Here is a 6,000-nt window from a genome sequence, read left to right on the forward strand (position 1 = left end):
TGGAGTTTCAGCTTCAGCATGAGTCCTTCCAATGAATATTCAGGACTGATTTCCTTTAGGATGGACTGGTTGGATCTCCTTGCAGTCCAAGGGAGTCTCAAGAGTCTTCTCCAACACCACAGTTCAAAAGTATCAGTTCTTCAGCCCTCAGCTTTCTTTATAGTCCAACTCTCACATCCATACATGACTACTGGAAAAATTGTAGCTTTGACTAGACAGACCTTTGTTGGCAAAATAATGTCTCTGCTTTCTAGTATGCTGTCTAGGTTGGTCATAGTTTTTCTTCCAAGTAGCAAGAGTCTTTTAATTTCATGGCTGCAGTCACCATCTGCAGTGATTTTTGGAGCCCAAGAAAATAAAGTCTCTCACTGTTTCATTCTTTCCCCATTGATTTGCCATAAAGTGATGGGACCAGATGCCATGATCTTAGATTTCTGAATGTTGAGTTTTAAGCCAAGTTTTTAACTCTCCTCTTTCATTTTCATTAAGAGGCTCTTTAGTTCACTTTCTGCCATAAGGGTGGTGTCATCTGCATATCTGAGATTATTGATGTTTCTCCCGGCAATCTTGATCCCAGCCTGTACTTAATTCAGCCTGGTATTTCGCATGATGTACTCTGCATATAAGTTAAATAAGCAGGGTGACAATACAAAGCCTTTACGTACTCCTTTTCCAATTTGGAACCAGTCTGTTGTTCCATGTCCAGTTTTAACTATTGCTTCCTGACCTGCATACAGATTTCTCAGGAGACAGGTCAGGTGGTCTAGTAGTCCCATCTCTTGAAGAATTTTTCACAGTTTGTTGTGATCCACACAGTCAAAAGCTTTGGCATAGTCAATAAAGCAAAAGTAGATGTTTTTCTGAAACATTGGAGAAGGAAATGGCAACCCACTCCAGTGTTCTTGCCTGGAGAATCCCAGGGACAGGGGAGCCTGGTGGGCTGCGGTCTCTGAGGTCCCACAGAGTTGGACACGACTGAAGCGACTTAGCAGCAGCAGCAGCAGCAGCTTGCTTTTTCGGTGATCCAGCAGATGTTGGCAATTTGATCTTTGATTCCTCTGCCTTTTCTAAATCCAGCTTGGACATCTGGAAGTTCATGGTTCACATACCGCTGAAGCCTGCCTTGGAGAATTTGTAAACATGTGAGATGAATGCAATTCTGCAGTAGTTTGTGCATTCTTTGGCATTGCCTTTCTTTGGGATTGGAATGAAAGCTGACTTTTTCCAGTCCTGTGGAACTCGATCAGCCATAGGCTATACATTAGGTTTCACTAGACCATGCTGCATGACAAAGAAACTTCAAATCTCATTAGTTTAAAAAACAAACCTTATTTCTTGCTGGCATTGCATGAGTGCTGCATCCCCACTGTGGTTCCCCTGGGATCCGCCTGGTTCAGCCCAGCCCAGCTGCACAGTCTTCTCACTCCAGATACAGGGCTGAACGAGTACCTACTCTCTGGGTTCATACTATCATCATGGTTCGGGGCAGGAAGCAGAGCCACCAGCAGGAAACTTGCCTTGTGTACAAAATTTAAGAGGACTTAAAAAAAAAAACAACTCAGTGATCAGGATAAATGAATTTTCTAATGCAATATTTTTAAAAATTAATACAAAAATCCATGATGAACAAATATCAAAATTTTTAAATAAAAACAGAATATGACCCTGCACTTGCATGATCCTGCTTCACCCACTCCACCCTCCCCCTGGTCCTGGTAGAACAAGAGTTGCAGGGTCAAACCGTGCGAGCGCATTTAAAGTTTATGCTCGGATGGTCCATGTCACGCGGGTGTGTGGGTGTGTTAGTCGCTCAGTTGTGTCTGACTCTTTGCAACCCCATGGACTGTAGCTTGCCAGGCTCCTCTGTCCATGGCATTCTCCAGGCAAGAATACTGGAGTGGTTGCCACTCTCCAGGGGATCTTCCCAACCCAGGGATCAAACCTGGGTCTACTGCATTGCAGGCGGATTCTTTACCATCTAAGCAACAAGGGAAGCCCATGTCACATATACTCACATTCTTTTGGACAGAGGAGGTTGTGTGGTCAAAACGAAAGTGAACAGGATAAGAGGTATTCTGCCTAAAGAAAAGAATGACAAAGGAGAGGTGGGTGGAGGCAACAGATGATTTGAACACATAACACAGGTTAGCACAAGGGAAGTGAGATCTCCCTCCTAATAGTGATATATTTGTGCCTATTTCTCTCACTTCTTTTTTTTTTTTTTTTTTCAGTTTAGGCTTTATGAACTTTGATTCTATATTTTTGATGAATAGATATTGAAGTGTGTTGGATTTTAATTATGATTCTACTTTTTAATTTAAAATGTCTTAATATGTATTATTAAGTGATGGACAGGGAAGCCTGGCATCCTGCAGTCCATGGGGTTGCAAAGAGTCAGTGCATGGGGTTGCACTGAGTGACTGAACTGAACTGAGCTGAATGTAAAGGTCATGACTTTAGTAGAAATGTTAACTTTTTTGTTGTTTGTATTTGCCAAGTATATCTTGCGTGCATGCTGAGTCATGTCCTACTTTGTGACCCCATGGGCTATATAGCCCACCAGGCTCCTCTGTCCATGGGATTTTCCAGGCAAGACTACTAGAGTGGGTTGCCATTTCCTCCTCCAGGGAATCTTCCCTACCCCGGGATCAAACCCACGTCTCCTGTGTCTCCCGTCTTGGCAGGTGGATTCTTTACGATTGTGTCACCTGGGAAGCCCCTTTAAGTATATCTTGGTTCTTTCTTTTCAAACTTTATGAATCATTTTGTTTTAGGGATTCTCTTGCTGAATTTAACTATTTGATCCAATTTGAGATTCTTATTTTAATAGGAGAATTTAGACAATTTCTGTTTGTTGATTTAATAGGTATGTGGTAGCAGTTGTATCAAAGTTGTATTATTATTTATATTTTTGTTGCTTCTTTTAAAATAGTAATTGGCATGGTTTGTTTCCTGTGCTTTTTTTATGTGTCCCATATAATTTGAAACAGTTGGTTCTGTTTTTATTTTTCATGGTAATCTCTATGACCAACATTGCTAAACACTTCATCTGTTTACAATGTATCTATTGACCCACTCTAAGCAACCCTAATATTATATACCTTTACTTTCTCCCATCTCCTCTTTTCCATCAAATTCTTCCTCCTTTTCTCCATCAGGTTATAGTATATGATATGTTTTCTACTCTTTACCCTCTAAACCCCAATGGGATGATATCTAGAGATTGGGCCTTTGGGAGGTAATTAGGTTGTGAGGGTGGAGACCTCATTAATGGAATTAGTGCCCTTATAAGAGGAGGCACAAGGCAAATGATCTCCTCCAGCCGTGTGAGGATACGACTGGAAGGTGGCCATCTACAAACCATGAAGAAGCCCTTCAGCAAACGTGGAATCTTGCTGCCACCTTGAACTTGGACTTCACAGTCTCCAAAACACTAAGAAACATTCTTGTTTGTGATACCCAATCTATGACACTTAACATAGCAGCTCTCGGTAACTAAAGTTGACTGCCATCCAGATGCAGAGTGACACCTGGGTGGTCTGTGTGTTGGGAAGCTCCAAGAACCACTATGAAGGATTTGAACTACAACCCCCAGAAGAATGATCTGAACCTTGTGCCCTGAACTAGACCACAGGGATTGCTCACTTTAAAATTAAAAAAAGTCATTATTATCCATAAAATTTTAAACAAAATGCAGTTTTACAATATTTTAAATGCCCAGGAAATAATTCAATATTACTGGACATATGAAAAGCCAGGAAAATTTCAGTTTTCATGGGAAAAAAAGATAATCAACAGCTGTCAACTCCAAGATGACACATATGTTGTAATTATCTGACAAAGGTTTTAAAGCAACTCTTATAAAAATGCTTAAGTAAGGAATTAAAGACAATCTCAACAAAGAAATGGAAACTATAAAAAGGAGTTAAGTGGACATTTCTAAACTGAAAAACACAATAAGATTCATTGGTTGCAACAAAGATTCCACTCTGGTATGAGATGTTGATAGTGGGGAATTCTATGGTGTTGGAGGGAAGAAACATATAGGCTCAGTGCTTAATTTTGCCGTGAACTTAAAACTGCTCTAAAAAGATAAAATCTATTGAGAATGCATATCCTCAGAAAAACATGATCTGAAAGGATACACACACCCCAGTGTTCATGGCAGCACTGCTTACAGTAGCCAAAGCATAGAAGCAACCTAAATGTCCATCGACAGAGGAATGGATAAAGATGTGGCACATATATACATACACAATGCAATATTACTCAGCCATTAAAAAGAAGGAAATAATTCCATTTGGAGCAACATGGATGGGCCTATTGTCATCCTGAGTGAAGTCATAGAAGATGTATCATATGACATCCCTTATATGTGGAATCTAAAAAGAAATGATACAAATGACCTTACTTACAAAACAGAAAGATACTCACAGACTTAGAGAACTGAACTTATAGTTTCCAGGGGAAGGATGGGGAAAAAAAGATAGGGAGTTTGGGATGGACATGTACACACTGCTATATTTAAAATGGATAACCAACAGAGACCTATTGTATAGCACATAGAATTCTGTTCAGTGTTATGTAGCGGACTGGAAGGGAGAGGTATTTGGAGGAGAATGAATACATGTAAATGTGTAGTTGAGTCCCTTTGCTGTTCACTGGAAACTATCACAGCATTATTTATTAATAGGCTATACTCCAATACAAAATAAAAAGTTAAAAAAATACATATGCAAAAAATATAATAACCAAAATTAAGAGCTTATCGGATGGGTTCAATAGCAGGAAGTTTACAGCATATCTATCCATAAGCACACAAGATTGCCAGGAGAAATATCAACAACCTCATACAAATGTCCTTCAATAGGTGAATGGATGAATGAGTTGTACTGTAAAATATGTGCAAACTATACAATCAAATACTATTCAGTAGTACAAAGTAATAACAAAACTACTGGTACACTCAAACAACTTGAATGAAGCTTAAAGGCATTATGTGAATGAGGGGAAAAAAGCCAGTCTCAAAAGGTTGCATATTGTATGGTAACAGAGCTCCATGTTTTGGTCAGAAGCCCAAAAAGGGGAGCCCCAGGAAACTGAAGACAAAGCTATAGTGACTGAAAACTGGTTTGTTCTCAGCAATTGGGGTGAAGGGTAGCTTTGACTAAAAGGGGATAACAGGGAATTTGGGGAGGTGATAGAATTATTCTGTATTTTCATTGTGGTGGTGCTCACATGAATTAATATGCATAAAATGCATTAAATGCATAAAAATGTGCATCAAAAAGTTCAATTTGAGTGCATCTTAAAATACAATTTTTTGACAAAATCAGTGAGCCACATTTTCTTCACTGAAGAATTTCAGTTTTTTCTCTATTGTCCTGGAATGGACTGTGGCTAAGAGAAGCTAACTTTCTTGTTTTCATAGGTACTTGATATTTTTCCTTGGGTGCCCACAGAATTATTTTCTTATCTGTGAAGTCCAGTAATTTTACCAGGAAGCATCCCAGACGTCTAAGACAAGAAGCAACAGTTAGAACCAGGCTTGGAACAACAGACTGGTTCAAAATTGGGAAAGGAGTATGTCAGTTGTCAAAGGAGTACATATATTGTCACCCTGCTTATTTAATTTATATGCAGAGTGCATCATGCAAAACACTGGGCTGGATAACTCACAGGCTGGAATCAAGATTGCAAGGAGAAATTTCAACAACCTCAGAGACACAGATGATACCACTTTAATGGCAGAAAGTGAAGAGCAACTAAAGAGTCTCTTGATGAGGGTGAAAGAGGAGAGTGAAAAGGCTGGCTTAAAACTCAACATTCAAAAAAACTAAGATCATGGCATCTGGCCCCATTACTTCATGGCAAATAGATGGGGAAAAAGTGGAAACAGTAACACATTTTATTTTCTTGGGCTCCAAAATCACTTTGAATAGTTACTTCAGCCATGACTTTAAGACACTTGCTCCTTGGAAGAAAAGCTATGACAAACAG

The sequence above is a fragment of the Bos grunniens genome, chromosome 23 (assembly GCF_055505025.1).
Source record: "Bos grunniens cultivar Pamir isolate PY7600 chromosome 23, Bosgru_T2T1.0, whole genome shotgun sequence".
Taxonomy (NCBI): Eukaryota; Metazoa; Chordata; class Mammalia; order Artiodactyla; family Bovidae; genus Bos; species Bos grunniens.